We start from the raw sequence: 23,150 nt of genomic DNA on the forward strand, positions 1-23,150 counted from the left end.
ATGGGGTGCATGGTGCACACTTGAACACAACGCAGGCTCACTCATAGCAAGTTAAATGCCATGGCACTGGGATGCCCTGAAAGTCAGTCAACACTGTCTCATGTCACAGGGGCAGGGCATCCAGACAACAACAATATGCACTGACTCACAATCCTAGCTCAGGGGTAAAGCTGACTCTGCAGATGACCGGCGCACTTGCCCATCCTATGCAAACGACATATCAAGGACCCAGAAGACCCCACATCATGCAAATCATTCATATGAGTCTCAGCAAACACAAATCCCTGTACATTAACACATCACAGTCTGCCATGCATGTAACCCAGATGCATGAAGGACACAGTTGCATACACCATTGTGCTCTGTCAGATGATCACACACCTATATGTCACACAGGTCTTGTCTCTCACAGTCACATCGCAGATGTCATGCTGACCCTCTGAATCATGGACACCCCAGTTGTACGTAGCAACAAGCCACACCCTAATGACACAGAGGCAGACACCTGAGGGCACATGTCACTAAGCACAACCTGCAATTTAATACACAGGAGTGGGATTACAGAGTGTTTCTGAATGCCCTTGAGGGGGCATGACTGGCCAGGACTAATTGAAACAGTGTTTTGCCCCGGACAGTAGTCAGGTGACTAAGCAAGTGTGACATACTTGATATACAGACTCGCTATTTCTCCTGAGGCGGATACCGGGAGTCGCACACACACACACTTGATATTGTGATTGCATTTAGACTAAATTCTGCTCTCGCACCATTTTTAAAATTATTCGTTTTAACCTGTGTTAATGCTTATTTTTGCTTTTTGGCACTTTTAAATTACCTTGACCTCACCCTCACGCGAGACTCAGCCGATTAAGGGCTCAGTCCGGCCTCGATCTTAGGAGGCGAGGGGAATGAACGCGGCGGCCATCTTAGGGAGGTATCTCCCAGGCTGGGTGCAGTACTAGTTGTTGAGGCACTTCAAGGCACTCGGGCTAGTATTTAAGCATACGGGTATGCCTCCGCGCAGCGGACGCGCAGAGCGGTTGCGCCATCCTCGTGCCAAAGGAGCGCCTAAGGAAAGCCCGTCTGGGCCCGTCCTGGCCAGGACGGGCCCAGGGGCCAGGGCTCCTGCCAGAACAGACCGCCTCTGTCCTCTGATTAGGTACAGCCGGGATGAGCTACTTAGACTCAGAGGTACGGACAGCCTGCTCTGTAGTAAATTGCGAACACGTATAAGGAATATTTCACCCTGTACCGGATGTAATTACAACTTCACCCTTGAGAATTCCATCAGCACTCGAGACAGGCTGTGTCTGTATCATCTTGCATTATTAAATTGTCGCTCATTACCAAGGCATGCCACCGAGATTTCCCTGCTCTTAGAGGAACGAGATCTAGATGTGTTATTTTTGACGGAGACATGGCTGAGCGATAGCTCAGACTCAGATCTCGTTCGAGCATTACCCCACAACTATTCTATCTTGAGACACAACCGCCCAGAGGGTAGGGTGGAAGGGATTGCCATTATTTATAAATCCACACTGAGATGCAGGGTTGAAAATGCAGCAATGAAAGGTGCGGAAAGCTTAACATTTGCTATTTCCTTCTCCTCCACTTGCACCTTGTCGGGCCTCCTGCTCTATAGGCCACCAGGTCCCTATGGCCAATTCTGCGAGGACCTCCCTATTAGCGCTATTAATTACGCTAGTACCACCGCTAATTTCACGTTACTGGGTGATTTTAACATCCACTCAGACGAGGCACACTCACCAGCTTGCATCAGTCTGAATGCAGGATTGGAAGTGCTCCAGTTAAGGCAATTAGTGGTAGGCCCTACCCATAGAGCTGGACATACCCTTGACCATTGTTATACCAATCTGGATACTCTTAGTTTTGAGAAATTAATTGATACTCCCTGGACCGATCATAAATTGCTGCTCCTCTCCTTTGCCCCATCGGTATTGCCTGGACCCTCCAACATGACGAAGAGGTCCATACGGGTTTGGTCTAAACTTCCAACTGAGAGTTGGAGGAAGAAACTGATGGAAACACTACCAACACTCACCCAGGACCCTTTTGTAGCTGATACACAATTTAACCAATGGGTAACGTCCTCTCTGGATGCCACCCTCCCCAAAAGCGAACTTTCTGACAGAAGTGGCAATATTAAAAAACCATGGTATTCTCTAGAATTGAAAGCCCTTAAACGCCAATGTAAGCAACAGGAGAGACAATGGCGGAAAAACTACTCAGAAGTTAGTAAGGACACCTATAAATTGGCCCTGAAGAAATACAAACAAGGAATTAAATCTGCCCAGTCAACCTACGATCAGGAAAAAATTGATTTGGCCTCCAATGCTCCCAGGGAAATTTTCAAAATCTTTAAATCCTTGGTTACTCCCCCTGCTCCCATTAATGACCCTGGGTTGGCAAACTTGCGCTGCAATGAATTAGCACAATTCTTTTCCAATAAGGTGGCTAACATCTTTTCTTCATTTAAACTTATGCCCAGTGAATCGATCCTGCCCCCTCCAATGGACACCGGTAACCCCGGATTGGATGAATTCTCCCGGCTAGATGGTCCTACAACTATGTCCCTCCTGAAAAATCTGAAATCAGGCTCTCCGGCGGACCCCGCCCCCCTACCATTCTGAACTTGGTGTCAGATACTGTGGCCCCGGTTATTCAAGAGATGATTAATGCCTCACTGGCATCAGGTACGGTTCCCCCTTCCTGGAAGCAGGCAAAAGTAAAGGCACTATTGAAGAAGCCAAACCTAAACCCGGAAGATTGGGCCAATTATCGCCCTATCTCCTTACTGCCAACTATCAGTAAGCTCGCGGAGAAGCACGTCAACTTGCTGCTGGGATCTTACCTTGAAAACAGCAATTCCCTCCATATCACTCAGACAGGATTTAGAGCTAAGCAGGGCACGGAAACAGCCCTAATTACTGTTGTGGAGGAAGCTAGGAAGATTGTGGACAATGGAAACAGCGCAGCCATTCTTTTATTAGATCTTAGTGCCGCCTTCGACACTGTGAATCATTCCATCTTGATTCACAGACTGATGGAAGTAGGTGTCGGGGGAGGCGCACAAAAATGGCTGCGCTCTTTCCTGTCCGATAGGACCTTTGCGGTCTTTGAGGACGATGCCTGCTCCCCCCAAATGCGTCTGCAGTGCGGTGTTCCCCAGGGTTCATCCCTCAGCCCTACCCTATTTAACATTTATATGAGGCCCTTGGCTGAGGTGATGCTGCCCTGGGGAGTACAGCTGGTAACGTACGCAGACGATACGCAGCTTATCATCTCCCTGGCCTCCCAGGATGCTCCATTTGAGAATCTTTCCTTATGTCTCAACAAAGTACAAGAATGGATGGATCGATCGTTCTTAAAGCTGAATGGAGCAAAAACTGAGGTGATGTTGCTGGGGTATAAACCATCTAATACGGTAGAGGGGCTGGTGGCCGTCTAATCTTGGCCTTCCGCCTTCACCTAAAGAACAAATTAAGAGCTTAGGGGTCTGGCTGGACCCAGCCCTAAACTTTGGTGTTCAGGCTCGCAAGGTGGCAGGAACTTGCTATGCCATCATTAGACTACTTAGGAAGATAATTAAGCTTCTTCCGTTTGAGGCCAGGAGAATACTAGTGCAGGCGTTGATTCTTTCACGCCTGGACTATTCGAATGCGTTGTATTTAGGTACCACACAAGCAACTATTAAAACCTTGCAGACAGTGCAGAACTGCGTTGCTCGAATGCTGCTTAATGTCCCTCGCCGGACTTCGGCTAAGCCAGCGTTGCGTCAACTCCACTGGCTGCCTGTCCAGCAGAGAGTAGAGTTTAAAGCTTTGATTACGGTCCATAAAGCAATTAATAAAATAGGACCATCCTTGACTCAATCAATGTTCCACTTATATCATCCTGGACGTGCCCTAAGATCTGATAACAAGAAGATGCTTGCAATCCCTAAAACCAGGAGAGTGCGAATGGGAGGCAGGCGTTTTTCCCCTCAAGCTGCCACCCTTTGGAACAACCTTCCCGATCCTATCAGAATGGAAGTTAACCACCTTAGGTTTAGGAAGAGGTTGAAAACCTTCCTGTTTGCCTGATTCTTCCGAGATCTAGTCGAGCTGAAGCGCTGGGATGCCTCCGGGTAGCTATGCGCTATATAAGTCCGTAATCATTCATTCATTCATTCATACATACTCCTGAGGCCCAAAAATTGGAGTCCCCTGCTGCATGGGTTTGTTTGGAATACCCCAGCCACATGTAGCGAGTCAGACCAGCAATTGGTACACATCTCAAGGGCACACACAGATCACATGTCATATCTCAGGCATTGTGTCAACAATTGACCACCCATGAAACACACAACAGATTCACGGGAACTGATGCTGACCGGTACCTGGAGCATAGCTGACTGCAGGGACACAGTGCCCTAGTGACACAAGCAACAGATTGGAGGGGCACACCTGTGGAACAGATGAGGAGGGTGCATCACACAAATGAGGGACCTGAGTTTAGGACTACAAGACCTACATTATGTGGAAGTGTGACCAGGACAAAAGACTGCTATTTGCATGTCAGACATAATACACAGATCAGGCATGGAACTACCCCCTCCCTGCTGCTGTCTGGCCTTCAGCTGCCTATCCAGGTCTGGGAAGACCACCGCCAGGATACGGAGCATGTGGGGAGTCAGGGTCCGGTGTCCGCCCCTCCTGCGTGGAGGTGACAGCTTCAGCTGGACTCTAGCTATCCTCCGGGTCCAGCCCCAAAGGTCCTGCCACCTCTTCTGGCAGTTGCGGATGCGGCGCTTGTAGACCCCCACAGAACGAACAGCCCGGGCGATGGTCAGCCAGATTTCCTGCTTCTGGTGGGCATCAACCTGTGAGGATGACAACGTGAAAAGTACATAAACAAACATGCCCCAGATTTGTGCAGCACACATTTGGATATACATGTCATCATCACAAAGGGAAATAAATTACACAGGTAGTGCAACCATGGGGAATGAAAAATCACATGCATGTCTGACATGTTAACAATGCCTGGATAGTTTAAGCTTGCAATAATGCACTTTAGCAGCAGGAAAACTATTCATTACATGTACCTACACACTTTGGGGGATGAAAGTAGTCAGTGAGAATGCTTGCCACTGCTGTACACACTGCTAGTACTCCTAGTCAGACAACATGCATAATTAGGAAGGCAGTGGACAGCACACTCACCTGCTCCCCTGGTGTCCCATAGAGCTTTCTGTACTCTGGGAGGAGCCCATACAGCAGGGCCTGGTTCTCCTCCTCAGTGGAGGCTGGGACCCTCTCCAGAGTACGTGCCATAGCAGGAGCCAGAGGATGCATAGACAGCAGCAGTGGTAGCAGGGATGTGGTCCAGTAGCATGTAGTGCAGGCAAGTGAGCTCCCTGGGGGCCAGCCAGCCTTATATCTGTGCTGCAGAAGCAGACTCTGTGCCATGTGTCCCAAGTGATAGGTCCAACACGGTTGCATTCTATGAATCTGGCCAATCCATTCAAAAGTACGACTTGTACACGCCTTCCGCATCGTTCAAATCTTCACCTTCATGGAACACTTGAAATTGCAACATTGTTGTAGGCATCCAACTGAATTTCCAGTGCACAGTCCTAAGCCAATGGGTGCGCCCGGCTCGTTCAACTGACTGTACAACGCGTATTTTGAATATACACATGCACCCGTCTCCATACGATTCAATGGCCAAGGCGTACGACTGTCTCGGACCATGCCTGTCCGACGCACATGCATGATAGTCACCCGCGTCGGACCTCATTGCATTCAATGACAAAGCGTACGCACGGCTCGGTCATGAACCATGCAATGCGTACGCATTGTCACCCGCGTCGGACCTCATTGCACTCAATGACAAAGCTTACGCATGGCTCGGTCATGAACCGTGCAATGCGCACGCATTGTCACCCGCGTCGGACCTCATTGCATTCAATGACAAAGCGTACGCACGGCTCGGTCTTGTACCGTGCAATGCGTACGCATTTTCACCCGCGTCGGACCTCATTGGTGTGACTATTATACGGATATAACACACATATACGGGCCATGGACACCTGCGCACACCTGCCACACTATAGCATTAGCCACACAGTGTCCCATGGCATGTAAGGCTGCATTCCCTGGGTGTTTGGGAGGCCACATCTGGTTTTTTTGCTGGCACTTTGTGCAGCCACTCCCAGGCTGTGCATGTGTACATGGGGGCAGAATCCTTTGCGTGTTGTGCACATTACCACTGTGATGTGCAATTGGACAGTAATGGGCATGAGCCAAGGCCACAGTGTCAGGTTGGATATGTTTAAGACATGTCACATACACCCTGAGTCCTGGGGGTGATGGCATGTACGTCACAGTGAGATCTGTAGCCCCAATACTGATGTGCCCCCACAGTCTGTGTGCATGTTGTGTCTCAGATGTGGATGATCACATGTTACCAATGGGTGACAGTCTCCACATCCATGTGGTATATGCATCAACCATGATGGGGTGTGTGTCTAAGAAACATACATGTAGGGCTGGCAGGAACAACAGTGGCCACTACCTGTGGGACTTACGCTTGCCTTGTGGTGTGTACGTGCTACGCCATGTCCATTACTGTGTTGATGTGGCAATACAGGAAGCCTGGGTTTCTGCATGGCAAAGATCTGTGATGCTTGGGAGACATGAGGCCCCCATTGTCACTGGGGTGTGTTTTCTGAACATTGCAGCAGCACATAGGTTGGGTGACACAGCCAGATGATTGGCCCATTGCACTACATGGCACTCATGTGGACATGTGGAATTGAGATGTGAGGTGGTGGTCTTGTAGGTGACATATGTGTCCATGCCCAACAGCACACACCTCAGTACATTGTGTAATGTCATGAACTAGCATGTGATAGTGATGGTGGTCATGGCCACATGGGTGGATGTACTGACAATCTTCCTTTGTGCATCTCTGTACTGCAGGGCACCAGCTGTCCATCGTCCGTTCCCAGACCTAGCAACCATGCAGGAACGCGACTGCATCAGACGGTACCGCTTCACCAGGCCACTCATTTCGGAGTTGGAGGAGCAGTTTGCGCCACATCTGCTACCTGGCCGGACATACCCTACAGCAGTGACCCCAGAGGGGAAGGGGATGGCAGCCCTGCACTTCTTTTCTACCGGTACCTTCCAGTACACTGTGGCTACTGCTGGTGGCATGTCGCAAACGATGTTTAGTCGGGTGCTACAGGTTGTCTTGGAGGGGATGTTGCACTTCCTCGACCTGTATATCAAGTTCCCGAGACCAGATGAACTCCCTGAAATTAAGGATGCCTTTTATACACTGGGGAGTATGCCGAACGTCATTGGATCTATTGATGGGACACATGTTGCCCTGATCCCACCACAGGCACATGAGCAGGCATACCGGAACAGGAAGCACTACCATTCGATCAATGCTCTGGTGGTCTGTCTTGCTGACATGTCGATCACACATGTGTGTGCACGGTTCCCTGGTTCAGCTCACGATGCCTACATTATGAGGAGTAGTCGCATTGCAACGCTGATGTCACCGATGCCAGCTCAGCGTGCCTGGCTTGTCGATGTGTACTGACTGTTTCTCATTGTGTGTGTTTGTCACTGTTGTATACCGCACTCCTACAAAACTCAGCTACTTGTTCATTTTTGTGTGTGTAGGTGACTCCGGATACCCCAACATGCCATGGTTGCTGACACCCCTCAGGAACCCTGTGACACCAGCCGAGCTGCGCTACAATGAGGCACAAGGTCGGAGCAGGAGGGTGATTGAGCGGACGTTCGGCCTCCTGAAAAGCCGCTTTCACTGCCTGGACAAGACCGGAGGGGCTCTCCCATATGAGCCAGCAAAGGTGTGCAAAATAATCCTGGTCTGCTGCATGCTATACAACATGGTGGTATGGAAGGAGGTGCCTCTAATCCAGGATGACGATGACGACGACCAACCTCCGGCACCTGTGGAGGATCCCGGCCTAGGCCAAGATGCCAGTGATGATGAAGATGATGGTGACGTCCGCTCCCAGCTCATCAACAACTTCTTCACCTGAATGTGAGTTTCCAGGGTTGTTATGTGAATGTATGGAGGTAGCCTGGAATGTGTTGAGCCAGCTCTGTTGCTGTCTGAGTGTGTCTGTGTGCCACTTGACTGGATGCGTGCTGTGATGTGTCCATTCAGCTGGTGTGTACTCCACAATAGGGTAGTATTGCTAACTAGTGTTTGTGTAATTGTTTTGCAACATGTTTTGTGCATCTGTATTGCATTTCACTCCTGTTCTTCTGTTCTTTTGACTGTATCTTGTCTGTCCTTCCCAAGGTACTTTGCCTGTTGTGTGGTCAACACTGACCCCCAACACCCAGAAGCCAACACCAGTATGGAAGTTGACAATTCCCATCAACTAATGTACCCCACATCCCTGGACTTCCATTCTCCAACACATTGTGAACGTGTGTCCACTGTTACGTAGAATTACCGTGCAACTAGTGTGGAATAAACGTGTAGCTGATGTGTAATGAACCTGTGCTATGCTTTGTTATGTGCGTTGTCTGTCTTCCCACATCTGAGTGACATCTGCTTACCTCACCTTTGGACTTGTTACCACTGACTGGGCTTGGTGTTGTGTCTGTGCATGCCAATGTGTTTCAGGTCAACATCATTGTGTGTGATGAGTAACATGGCCGTGGTGAGTATGTTTTGTGTTGCCATAGTGGTGTGTCTCCCTCACATGTGTCACATCCCCATGACTCACCTTACATTGGTCACATTGTTGCAGTATTTGGCATGCACTGTGTTGTGTAGCAGATTGACATCTCCCTTGACATGACAAGTTGGAATAACAACAGAGGCAAGTACTGGTGAGTTTATTTACATACATGTGTGAGGGAAGTGCACAGGATGGTGGGTGCTGTACAGTGGTTTGGGAATCCAAAGTTCACATTGGAGTTGGAAGTGCTGGTAGATGAAATATCCAGAGTAAAGTCCACAGTCATCTGATACATTGGCCCAACATGAATCCTCCATGTCATGTGGGCGAGTTGTGTGCGATTGGACAAGGTGTATGGGTTGCGCACAAAGAACATTGTCCAGAACAGGTTTGGAGGCCCTGGGGGATGTGCTGGGACATCTGCCTCTCACATGTCCTTCTTTGGACGACCCCTCTTCTTCCGGGGGTGGGAATCCTCATGTGCAGGCCTCTGCGGTGCAGGATACTCTCCGCGAGAGTCCTTCTCCCTCCCTGTGGCGCTGGCAGATGGTTTTGCGACAGATGTTGTGGGCACACAGGGGGGTGTGGACAGGTTGGTGTTGATCTGGTGGAGGCATTGTAGTATGTCCCGATGCACCGCAGTGATGTCATCCCACTTGGCCTCTATCCAGGCATGGTGGGCGACCTGCTCGTGTTGCATGTCCTTGAGGATCCCCACTACGTGGCCAAATCCTCCGGTGCTATCCTCGTACGCATCTAAGATGCGTGCCAGTTGGGGGTCATCATGCAGTCCAGACCCCTTTGCAAGGCGTGCCCTGTGCCTCCCACTCCTCCCAGCACCCCTCTCCACACAGGCAGGACCAGCAGTGGTACGCACAGGTGACACTGGGACCCCTTGGGTGGTGTTGCTGCTGGTGTTGGCTGTAGCTTCCTGGGGGTCCTGTGTCCCTGTGCTGTGGGTGTTGATTCTCCTTGGTCTGTCCGTGTTGGTGGGGATGCCCTGTTGGTGTCCAGATGCTGGAGGCGTGAGTACAAGGGGGGCAGATGTTGATGCTGCTGGTGCTGTATGATGGCTCACACCGGAGGGGCCAGGTTGGTCGTCGTCATCCGAAGAGGACAGTGAGAGAGTCAGACCAGAGAACTAAGTGTCCACCAGAGTCTGGGCCTGGGTATCCTTGTCATTTGGTGCTGGGTGCCCAGCACCACCTGTGTTTGGAAGAGACACACAATGTGATTTATGTTTCTACATGCATCGTTGGTTCACAAACATGACATTTTCTAATTTTCAAACAGATGCCTGCCTGTACACTGCTTTTTCCCAGCTTGTCATGGACAGACTTTGAAATTGTTGTTGGCCATTTCCCAGCATGGCCTTGTGCTCCCCACAACAGAGCCCAGTGTCAGACATCTTGTCAGTCCCCTCCCACTCCCTGTGATGCGAGTACGTTTCAGATTGATCTTGCTGGGCCATGTAGGTGGGTGTAGGTTGTCTGTGACTGCGACTCCCATCATACTCTTGGCTACACCCCCCTTCCCAGCATGCCCATACGTCCTCCCTCTTGACTATGCTTCCCTGTGAGGGGGTGTGACAGCAATGGCAAGATGGCTTACTGTGTAGTCCTGATGTGTGATGTTGGCCATTTCCCAGCATGGACTTGTGCTCCCCACAACAGAGCCCAGTGTCAGACATCTTGTCAGTCCCTTCCCACTCCCTGTGAGGCAAGTATGTTTCAGTTTGATCTTGCTGGGCCATGTGGGTGGATGTAGGTTGTCTGTGACTGTGACTCCCACCATACTCTTGGCTACACCCCCCTTCCCATCATGCCCATGCTTCTTCCCTCTTGACTCTGCTTCCCTGTGAGGGGGTGTGACAGCAATGGCAAGATGGCTGACTGTGTAGTCCTGATGTATGATGTTGGCCATTTCCCAGCATGGCCTTGTGCTCCCCACAACAGAGCCCAGTGTCAGACATCTTGTCAGTCCCTTCCCACTTCCTGTGAGGCGAGCATGGTTCAGTGTTTGCTTGCTGGGCCATGTGGGTGGGTGTGGATTATCTGTGACTGCAACTCCCATCATACTCTTGACTACACCCCCCTTCCCAGCATGCCCATACTTCTTCCCTCTTGACTCTGCTTCCCTGTGAGGGGGTGTGACTGCAATAGCAAGATGGCTGACTGTGAAATCCTGGTGTTTGTTTGGCTACAAGTCCCAAGTGAGCCCCTGTGATTCACACAGCAGCACCCAGTACGGGGTATCTTTTGCTGATATTTCAATGAGGTGTGTGTCAATGCATTGTACCCGGTGAGTTGTGTGGAGTTTGTGTTGAGGGGGAGTGTCTCCCCATGCTGAGTAGTCTGGTCAGGGCTGTCAGTTCTCCTTCCCATCATGAAACCTGATTCCATTGTAGGGCGTGCAAGTTGTCTTTCAGGATGTCAATCAGTGGTGTCCTGCTTGTGATTTGCACACAAGCCCTAGCAGGGCCTTGTGATCCCCACAGCAGGAGCCAGTGTCAGCCATCTTGTCAGTCATGTTCCACTCCCTGTGATGTGGGCATGTTTCTGGAAGGTTTTGATGGGCCAATCAGGAAGGGGAGCATTATCTGTGACTACAGGCCCCATCATGCTTTTGGCTACACTCACTTCACCTGCATCCCCACTATTTCTTCCTGACAGTCAGCTGCACTGTGAGGTGGTGGGTTTGTGGTGGCAAACTGTCTGGCAGTGTCTATTTGGCTTAGTGCCACTGGCTTGCTCTATTTGTTTGTAGGTTGGTGCATGTCATGACACAGTCCCCAGTCACTATGAGATGGCAGGTATTGTGTGTGTCTGACTGGCATACACATCGTTGTATGTTTATTGATTGGTTAGTGTAGCTTTGCTTGTGGTGCATGGTTTCACTGTCCCCTTGCCACACAATCTTGGGTATGTTGTTTGTGTACTCACCAGGCTCTGGGATGTGTGTTAGGCCATGGACGCTCTCTGGTGGTAGAATGTCCCGCACCTTCTCCTTCCAGGTCCTGAAGTAGACTGGTTTGGTAGGAGGGCCACCGCCGGTGCGCTGACTCAAGGCATGATCTTTCTCGATGAGTTTCTTGACCCTCCTGCGCACGTCATACCACCTGTTCTGGATATTGTCCTTTGTGCGCAACGTTGGTGCTTGAGCGTTCACCTTGTCCACAATCCTCGCCCACATCTTGGTTTTCTGTGAGATGGGGGCCCTTTGAACCAATGTACCAAACAAATGTGGCTCTACTCTGATGATCTCGTCTACCAGCACTTCTAACTCACTATCTGTGAACTTTGTATTCTTCTTTGGAGGTATGGTGATGGGTGGTGGTGGTGGGGGATGTGTGTGTGAGGGTGCAAGTGATGTTGGGTTGGTGTTGGTTTTGCTGTGTGTATGTGTGTGTGCTTTTGTATGAGGTGCTGATGGTGTGTGAGTTGTGTGATGGGTCAGTTGTGAGTGTGTCTGTGGTTGCTGTGTACTGGTGTTTGCTGATGGCTCTGTCTCCTGTTTGCATGAGATGATGGTAGTGATTGTAGTCCTTTATATAGTTGGAGTTGTGGGTGTGTCTTTGTCCCATGTTTTTTTTTGGTATTTATTGGCTTTGTCATTGCTTGTTTGGTCCTTTTTTTGTCTTTTTTCCTTTGTGTTTTGTAGGCATGAAGGAGACGTTCATGTGATGGAAACGGACTCTGCTGTTGTCTCGTGCGGGCTTCTCCACCTCGTTCACGCTGCCTGTCTTCTGTGTTTGGTACGCGTCGGTCGCGGAGGTCTCTATTGCTTGTGTGCCCGGTTGTCTGTGCGTGCCGGTCGTGTGGCTTGGTCTCCGTGCGAGTCTGTCTGGTTTTGCACGCATTGCATCGTACTGCGCTAATCGTACATCGCGGGTTCGGGTCGGTCGGGTTCATTCCGGGTTCGTGTCGGTCGGTGTAAATCACGTCGGTTTTCCGGCCGGATCACTATTTTCCCTACGGCTCGGTCGTACGGCTTGTATTCCGTACGTGTTGGTTGTAATTCACACACGTTGCATGGGTCGTACGGCGCTGATCCGTGTCGGTCAGTATTCGGTCCGGGTCCGTGTCGGTCGGTTCGTTTTGCGGCCGGAATCGGCCCCTAAGTGGTTAAATACATAACGAAAAACACTTGTGTAGAGACACCACGTGACATACAACATATAACACTTAATTGTCTATCACTAATATGCTGACAATTAAGTGTTATATGTTGTATGTCACGTGGTGTCTTTACACAAGTGTTATATTCCTGTTTGTAACTCAATCCAAATAAGCTATCAATGTGTATTCCTTTGTGTTCTAATACTCCAAGCATTAGCATTAGAAATTGTTGTGCATGCAGAGAGGGGTCGGTCACGTGAGGGAGTGAGGGGTCGGTCATGTGACGGGGGAACATGGCGGCTGGCTGACGCCAGTTGCGAGAGCTCCCGAGCGAAGGAGCGAGGGAATTCAACTCTGCGTGAAGCGTGAACTTTGAAGTAATGATTTGGATTGCAGTGGTGAGGACTGAAGGTGAGCGTGATTAAATTTGGCTATTTGTTCCGCTCCAGAGGTGCATATAGGCCCAGATACGGTAATAGGCTCCGCCTTACAGGGGAATTGGTGCTGGGTGTCGGCATCACTGCCGAGTTCCCGCGCAGTGACGGTGTTGGCCGGGTTCAGGTTCAGGAGGGGCAGAGTCAGCACAGTCTGCACAGGAACAGCGTATTTGGAGAAAAAGCACAGCAGTTACAGCAATGCAGCTAGCAGGGGTCCAGCAGCAAGTCGGGATGTTTCGACGCTTTCGGCGCTGAGTGCGCCTGGAGAGAGGGCAACATGGCTACAGAAACAGCGGCAGTATTCAAGGAGCAAGGCTATGGTGACGAGGGGGTGGATGGAACACGACCTCCCCTCTCAGGTACTCTCCCCCCCTATGAGTTCACTGAATGCAGAGTTGGGGGGTGAAAGTATTAGAGGAGTCTCCACACATGCCTTGACAGGGGGGGGAAAGTCTACCAATCCCCCTGTTGCTAGAGAGGTGCAAATTCCATCTGTAAGGAATAGGTATCTTTTACGCTCAGCGCCCGAGGGCAAAGGTGTTGCTGGTAGAGTAAAGGACTCTATAGCCAGAGAGCCCCAGGTAGTATCTTCCTTTAAAAAAGGTACTAGAGGGACTGTGAGAACCAAAAGGTGGGGGCCAAAGGAAGGGTGTTTACCTCCTAAGCCTCCGCCCTGCCTTAGGTCCTATTTTAAAATCATGGAGAAGGTTGCTGCCTCCGCAGAGGGGTTAGGAAGTAAGGCTGTGGAGTTGCTACCCCAAGCTGAACCGCTGCTGTTGGAAAATCGCTTTTCCCTACTGGCAGAAAATCAAGACGATAGCCAAACCGAAGCACAAGTAACCCAGGAAGGTATAAGAGGTAGGGGGACTGTGGGTAACAGTCCTTGCCAGACACAGGTGAACGGTGGGAGCCCTGGGTCAGATCATCACCCCCAATAGGAGTCTCCCTCAGGAAATCAGGTAGAAAATCTACTCTTTACTTTGAGACAAGATATCCTGGTTAAATTTGAGTATAATCAAAAGGGCATCCAAGAAAAATGTGGGATACTCGAAGAGAAAATAGATGCAATTGCCCAACGTAGCTTAGTTTTGGAAGGAGAGGTAAAGTCTCTGTCAGCTGCCTTGGCTGAGAACACTAGTGATATTGTAGGTCTTAAAACCCAAAATAAGTTGTTGCAAGAAGACCTGAAGTGGCTTGAATTACATGCTAGGTGCAATAATGTGAGACTCCTTAATATTCCCAAAAATTCTGAAAATAATGACATCAAAGCCTTTATTTGTAAGCTTTCGGGGGAAGGCTTACTTCAGGATAGGCCTGATATTGATTGGGATAGAAAAATTCAAAGGGTGCATCGGGACCCGTTCAGGTTAAACTCCGCGAGGAAGACACCAAGAACAATATTGATAAACTTCTTTTCTTACTCGGTTAAGGAGTTAGTGCTGGGTCGTGCCCTGAAGGAACGCTTTCTGAGGTTTGGAGATCTTAGCTATCAAATATGATCAGATGTCGGCAAGAGAACAGCGCAGAGGCAATGGGAGCTGGGCACAAAAATTAATGACATACGCAGTAAGGTGGTCCAGGTACAGATGAAGTTCCCTGCAATGCTGAGAATAATGTGGCGGAACAAAATGTATAATTTCAGAGACCCAGAAGAGGTGGACCCCCTTTTGGCGCAGATGGAAGGGTCAGAATAGTGAAGCAGAGGATACATCTATACATTGATATAACTTAGACCCATAGTCACGCTTTCCTTTTCTATGTACTAATTATTTTCTCGCTTTGTAATTTGCATTCCCTCCCCAAGCTCAGTGGGTCGTGAATGGCGATCACTTCACCTAGGGATAGGAAGGGGGGTTCCTCAAGGTGGTTGGGTGGTGAGGTGCACTGGGTGGTGGGAGCATGGGGGAAAATAGAAAAAATTGTCCTTGTTCTGTCATATGCCCGTATGGTTTCAGTTTTGGTGGGTCTTTTGACCCTTTTTAGGGGGGTAACCGCTTATGAGGGTAGGTTAAGGTGGGTTTACGGGAGCCGGGGACCGAAATTCATAGATGAGTAGATCAAACCTGGATTATTTTATATCCTGGAATGTGAATGGTTTGAGGTCCAGGAAAAAGTAGGCTTGGGTCTCTGAATTCCTCAAGAACAGCGAGGCTAGTGTTATCTTGCTTCAGAAAACTCATTTGGAACGGGAGGAGTGCATGACTTTGTTTAAAAAATTGGGTTGGGTTCAGGAAGCAGTTTGTTTGGACCAGAGAGGCAGTTCAAGAGGTGTGACGGTCATTATTCGAAACAACTTGGGCATAAAGTTAGAAAGATATGAATCGGATTCCTCCGGCAGATGGCTGGTTGTTAACTTGATGATACAGGGGATGCCTGTAGTCTATGCTAATTATTGTGGCCCGAATGATGATGCTCCAGATGCTTTACTTCGAATTATGCCTCTTACAGGCTACTGCCCCGGTAATAATCGGAGGTGACTTTAATATAGTGCAAAATAAGGACCTGGATAGAACCTCTAAAGTTAAATATGTTAGTCCCCCTAGAACATCGGCAGTGGTGAAGACCATGATCCAGGAGCTCAATCTGGTTGATAATTGGCGGAGTAAAATGGGGGAGACTAGGGATTTTGCTTTCTATAGCAAAAAATACGGCCACCACTCCCGCATCGACTATTTCTTGGTAGATCAGGAGCTTTAAGCATCGGTTGATGAGGTTAAACATCTGCCCGTTATTCTTTCAGACCATTCGGCAGTGCTTCTGTTCCTTAGGCATAACAACAAACCCGGTTTTAAAAGGTGGTCCCTAGAAAGGACTGTATTGTTAGATGAAGTATAAGAGAGGAGGCCTCGGTCTTTTTCCAAGCTAATCTGGGTTCAGCTAAAATCCAAGTTACCTGGGATGCCTTCAAAGTTTTTTTAAGGACAATAGGTAGTTCTATAATGGTGGGAAAGAGGCAGGCTTTGAAACGGCAAGACGAGGAAGAAATTAAAAAGATCAAGTCTAAGGAATGTGACCTCCAAAAGGCATCATTCGAAGGTGGAAGACACTGTCTCTCTTCTTGGCAAAGAGTTAGAACATCTCCAGGCGGAGTATCAAGGGCAACTTGATAAAAGGTTACTAGATAGGTGGAGGGTTAGCAAGCTGCAGCATTTTTCATATGGAGAGAAGAGTAGTTCGCTTCTTGCCTGGAAAGTAAAAACCGATAAATCTAGAAATGTAATCCGAAACCTAAGGGATGCTGAAACACGAGCTTTACTAAACCCCAATTCGGATATAGGCATAGAGGCCCGTAGGTGCCTGAGTAGCTTATATAAGGATGATATTTTGCCTAGGAGGGAGAGCATAGAGGTCTGGCTGGGGAAGACTGAACTGCAGAGTGTAAACAATGACCAAAAGAGATTCTTAAAGGCTGAGATAACCGAGGAGGAGGTCCGTCTACAGATCAGTAAAATGGCAGGTGAGAAGTCGGCTGGCCTTGATGGCCTCCTTGTTGAGATTTACTCGAACCCCTAGATAGTATTGTACCAGTGCTGAAATGCCTATTTAACTTAATATTTCTGGAAGGAGACACAGCTCTGCTGTCTTGGGCTGAGGCCACAGTAACTTTAATCCTGAAACCAAATAAAGACCCTCTGGTAATGGACTCTTATAGGCCAGTATCGCTGTTGAATTCTGATTATAAGGTTTTCTCTGGGATATTGGCCTCTAGGGCCGCCCAGGTTATCAAATGGGTTATCCATCAGGACCAAAGAGGTTTTATTCCCGGGAGGCAGCTCAACGAGCTTACCTTTTGGATGCTTGGGGTTGTGGACTTGGCAGAACCTCAGAATCTACCTGTAACAGCAGTAGTCGTAGACGCTGCAAAGGCGTTCGACCAAGTCCATTGGCCCTATCTGTGGGATGCTTTAAAAACCATTGGGTTCCCGCAGAACATTGTAAGAGCTGTCCAAAATCTGTACCATCTGCCTAGAGCCAGGGTCTTGGTCAATGGGGAGCTATCAGACTGGTTTAGCATTACACGTGGAACCAGGCAGGGGTGTCCCCTATCTCCGCTTCTATTTAATCTATATATAGAGCCGTTTGCCTCCCTGATTAGAGCGGATTCTACTATTCTTCCATTTAAATTTGCGGGGCTGGTGGCAGAACTGGCGTTGTATGCGGATGATCTTATACTCTATACTATTAATCCGGAGGTTGTAATTCCAAATCTAATGGCTAAGGCGGAATCTTTTGGGAAGATATCGGGCTTTAAGGTAAATAGAGGGAAGACCGAAATTATGGAGTAGAACCAGCCCAGGCAAAGTCCGGGTCCTAAATCTCAAATGCGCTATTTGGGGATTATAATAAATTGGATGATGTCCCCAGAGTTAATTGGAAGAAAGCAAGTCAAGAGATTGGGAGTCTCTTGGTAAGGTGGTAAATCTACCTATAAACATAAATGGGGGTGCGCAAATCTTAAAGTCCAGTAGTCAAGTTGAAGTGTAAGAATATATTTCTTTACTTCAAATTTTAAAATTCAGCATGGTAGGATTAACCTGATTAAAATGATTTCCTCCCTAAAATCACTTTCCTTTTTAATTCCATACCCTTACCCTTTGATAAAGGAGAGGTAGCTCAATTGCAGGGGAAGATTGGCAGCTTTATTTGGTCCTCCAAGGGATCAAGGATATCCTGGAAAAAGATGAGAAGGAGGCTGGAGAGGGGGGCTGGCCCTCCCCGATCTTATGGCATACTGCTATGCATTTCATTTTACAAACTTTCATACGATGTTACATAAGGTGGACAGGTCCCCCTTAGGATTACTCTTTGGGGCAATTTTAAGTGTTCTGAGGGGCGGGCAGAGTCATTTTCTCTTTAAATACGGAGACCCGAAGTACTTTAAAAAAGTGAGGCTGAAGATCTTGCAGGGGGCCTTAAGAATCTGGGTGTTTTTTCGAAAAAAAACTAGGAGTTCCCTATTACTCTTACAGGGCTCCGATTTGGGATTCCCCGGGAACCCCTGAGTGCTTGAGAGACCAGCTCAGTCTGCCTTTAAAATCTGCAGGGTTGTATTGGTGGGTCATCTTTGGTTAGCTGGGAAGTCCTGAGTTATTGCACCAGGGGTCAACTAACTAGATTTAAATATTACCAAGTCTCCTCCTGGTGGGCAAGGCAGGTTTGGGTAGAGGAGGAAGAGGACTCCTGGCTGGACCAGACGATTAGAAGAGGTCCTATTAAAAAGGAAGTTTCTTTGTGGTATCAGGCCCTGTTAGAGGCGGATGATGATATGGACATGGATATCTCAAAGCTATGGGCTGAAGAATTAGTGAAAATGTTAAAAAGGTTTAGGTTGACTCTTTTTCGATTCTTCGAGCGGTTATGAAACCCGCTTTTCTTAAGCGTAACCCTATTTTTACCACTCACAGAGTCTATTGGTCTCCAGCCAAGCTATCAAGATTTACAGGAACTCAGTACGCATGCCCAAGATGTATGCACCCTCTGGCGGATGATATGCATATGTTTATGACATGCTCCAAGATTACAGGTTACTGGACTGAGCTGTGTAAATTTATGACTGAAGTAACGTGTCAGCAAGTCAAGGTAAGCCCTAATCTTATATTTTTGGGGCTTAATCAGGACTGTTCCACCCGAATGAATATTGTTATCTCTAGATTTATTTTTTATGTGATCCTTCTGGGGAGACGGAGATCTGCAGGTCTTGGAAGTCTGGAAGTCCCCACTGTTCTTCTGACTGTGTTAAAAATATAATCTCTACAAGTCAGGTTGACATGGCCTGCGACCCTAGAAGTCTGTATAAAGTTTGGGCAATGTTGGTTGAATTGAGCCAACGCTCCAGAAGGTCCGATGATTAAGCTAACATTTCTGTCGGTCCTTTTTACTACGGGCACACTGGTAAAGGGTTGGGAGAGGGAACAGCATTCTTCTTGGATGGAAGGCTCTGCCCCAATCTCTGGCAACTGGGAAAAGAGCGTTACCAGCAAGGGAATTGGCAGAATGAGGACACAAAACATTTTGTTTTAAAAATAAATTGTTGTGCATCTTGTTGTATGTTTAGAGTAAATGTCAATGAACCAGTACATATATCTAAAAGATGTCAAATGTCAAATGTCATAAGCAGTATGGGGCAGATTTATGACGACTGGCGCATCCCTGCATATCAGCAGGGTTGCGCCAGTTATTGTGCGCCACAGCTCCGCCACCATGGATGCGCCGCATTTACAATGCGGCGCTCCATGGGGCAAAAACGGCACAGATGCGTGACGCAGCTCCAGCAATGCTCTGGGGGGCCCTATGGTTACAATGCTGCGTCAATCCTTACGCCTGCTTCAAGCAGGCGCAGGGTTTTGACGCAGCATGGGCTCAACAGTGACTGAGTGAAATCTTGTCGATTTCACTCAGCCACTTTTAGGAGGCGTTCCTGCGCCGGAACGCCCCCCCCCTGTGCAGGTACGCCCACATGTGGCGCAAGCTTTACAACGTGACGCATCTCCCTAGATGCGTCACGTTGTAAATAAGGGCGCAACATGGCGCAGGGTTTACGCCGCCGCTGCGTCACAAAAGTGACGCAACGGCGGCGTAAAAGTGTCGCAACTCCGATATAAATCTGCCCCTATGTATTTTACTTCTGTCACTTACCAACTGTTGAAGTAAATGATGTAATGCAGAACAGAATCTTTTTTCACAATTTTCCATGATTTCTTGAAGAAGATGTAGTTAATGAAACACAACATTGAGAATCACATTAGCATAACAGTTGATAAATGAATTGTTTTCCAACTGGTATCCTACAATCTCATCATCACTTTTCTCCTTTTTTTCCTTCAACTTTCTCTTCAATTATTTTCTTATTTTCAACCTCACTTGAATGTTTGATGTATTTCCATTTTGGAAACACTATACGTTTCTCATATATTTGATATTCACCTAAATGAGGAGAATAAAGTCTTCTTAAACAATTGTACCCTCTTACACAATTTGCATCAGCCCTAATATTTTTCTCATCAAAATCTATCAAATGCAGGGCATGGCATGGCGGTCTAACATGGCGGACGCGCCTTAACGAGGTTCCTATAGCCCATTCGGAATCCTTTATTAATCCTGCTCCATCTACCCATCTTTCATGAACGAGAGACTCTGTGGTGCCCTGGGATGCCAAACTGCTGCCATTCGAGGGCTCCTATGGGCGTGAGTCATACAACCGGCAGCTGTAGTGTGGCTGGGACCCGTGCGGCTCCTGCATAGCAACAACAACATGCCGTGGAGAGACACGTGCTGCTGGCAGATCCTGACACCCACTCGACAGATGACTACTGGGGTGCTTGTGCCCCAGGAAGTGAGGATGTCCACTGTGGCATCTGGAGATGCGGGGCCAGCAGCCCCCATTCATACTTTCTGCCGGGGACTTGGTGGGCTGGTCAGGCCGCAGTGTGGACATGGGCCTGTTCAGCCATCCTTGGGCCTGTCTTGCAGTGGGCAGCGGTCCCAATCTCCCCCAGCTGACGCTCTGGGTGGCCTGGATGTGGGCTGCTGTGGGGCAGCCCATAGTGCAGGAGTCAGAGCTGCACTGTATGCCCTGTCGGGCGAAGTAATCCACTGCTGTTTGGTGCCATGGGGCGACGGCCTACTTTAGCGCCCCTGCGGAGGTCTTAGCTGCCGTTTCAGTCCACAGCGCGGGCAGAGTAGGGCTGCCCTGGAGCCCACATCATGGTGGGTGGCCCCTTGGATGCGGAGGCCCTGCACCATACAGCTCCTCGAAGCCTGGGCGGCCGTGTAAAACTGTGATGACCCCGCCCTGTGCCCTTTAGCATCTGGGAGGTTTAGGAGAAGCCCTACTTGAAACTTTGGTACTGGCCGCAGTGCTGTGGCACCAACGGGGGAGATCTGGCTTAGCCCCACGTGGACCGCGCTGTACCTGGCTGCGATCTGATCGAGGGCCGGGGGTAGAAGTGTGTCGCTCTTTCCTCCCATCCTGGCTCTTTCTCGGCAACATCACAGCGGTGTGATCGGGGTTGTAATACTGCAGCTCATTGCTTTGCCTGGCATTGCAGATCCCTTATGGAAGATGAAATCTAGACCTCTGGTTGGCTGAACCTTCCCAAAGCTACGAAGCGATAACCTGTAGCTGTTCTTCTGCACCATCCACTGGCTGGGGCAGGGTGTACTTGGGGCTGTGCAACAGTACCTGCTGGGGCATGGGGGTGCCCGGCTCACAGAAGCGGCCGGACTAGGTTTCGGTGCAGCTAGTGGGTGCGGTACCCTCCCCCAGCTGCCCTCCCCTGCCTCCCTGTTGAACTGATCAAGCTGGAGGTTTTGTCCCACAGTGATTGTGGGGAGATGGAGTGTGCTTGGATTCACCCCTAGAAGACTTTCTCCTCTACATACATATTATGTATGCTTAAAGATGAACCTCTAATGGATGGATAAATATAATGGCGCAGCTGCCCTGATGCCTGTTCACGGTGACCAGGCGATAGCCATGCCGGATAATGCCGTGCTGCTTGTGGCGATCACACATTCCTGAGAGATGTTCGAGGCCAGAAATGGTGCGGTGGGCTCGGACATCATGCTGCTCCAGCAGGATCTTAGAAATGCGGTGCAGTGCATTACTGAGTTGGAATCTCGGATCTCAACAGTGGAAGACACAGTGAACACCCTCCAGAAAAAGTATCTACCCTAGAGACACTCATGAAGGGCCTAGTGACATGCATAGAAGATGCAGAGGGACGTGCTTGCAGGAACAACCTCCTTTTGATGGGGTTCCCTGAGAGTTACGAGGGTAGAAGTGTGGAGGACTTCCACACCAAATCTCCATGCTTTATAATATTGAAAGTGCGCATTGGGCGTTGTTGCAGAAGCCACCGCCTGGTGCCCGCCCCACGCTCAATAATAGCGAGACTCCTTAATTATAAGGACAGAGACATAATGCTACAGCAGGCCAGGCTAATGGCAACCCTTATGTACGCTTACCAACACGTTATGATTTCCCCAAACTATACTAAGCTGGTCCAGCAGCACCGACAGTCCTTTGGCGAGGCCAAGGCCTGCCTCCGTTGCCTTAAGATCCAGTATTCCCTGCTGTTCCCATCCCGCCTGAGGGTGTACTACCAATCACGGACACACTTTTTCCAGACACCAGAGGAAGTGTGTTTGTTAGGTTGACAACTCTGCCAACATTTTTGTTCTCGAAGACGAAATTTTGTATTAGATTCGTTACTTGCTCATTTACAAGAAATGGTCCTTGGTAAGATTTGTTTCTCCAATGTTGAAACTTGCTCATTAACGTATGCCTTTTCTGCTACATAGAGGCCTTCTTCCACCTATCTAGAGGGGACGATGGGCCAGATGACCTTGGATAGTAGATAACTTGTGCAGGCTGCTGGATCGAAACGTATGTTCTGTACCCCCATTGTATTACAACATCTATCAGTGTTTTTCCTTTGTAGGCGGGTCATTGTGGGCTTCTCAACATACATAATGTAACTTTATGCTTGTTGGAGGCAGTCCCTCAGCCATTATTGGAGGCTGGTCAGATTGAACTCTACTGCAGTGTATTCTGTGAATAAACTAGTTTGCTTGTATTCTCTACTGCGTCATCCACACTTCATTATTGGAAGGCTAGAGGAGGTCGAGAGTGACTCAGGTGGCCCTAATTGGGGCACTTCTTTCAGTTGGCGCCCGAACAGGGATTCCACCAGGTGACCATGTCGCCTGTAGTTCGGGTCATGTGGGGTTGGGCTTGCGTCCGGTCGGACGGGCGGATCGGGGATCCCCATATGATAGAGCCTAGTTCTCGCGGCTGCCCGCCTGTCTGCTCAAGCGGCACCTCGTCTAGAGGTGAGTTCATTTTGATATTTG

This window comes from Triturus cristatus, chromosome 1_2 (assembly GCF_964204655.1).
Source record: "Triturus cristatus chromosome 1_2, aTriCri1.1, whole genome shotgun sequence".
Taxonomy (NCBI): Eukaryota; Metazoa; Chordata; class Amphibia; order Caudata; family Salamandridae; genus Triturus; species Triturus cristatus.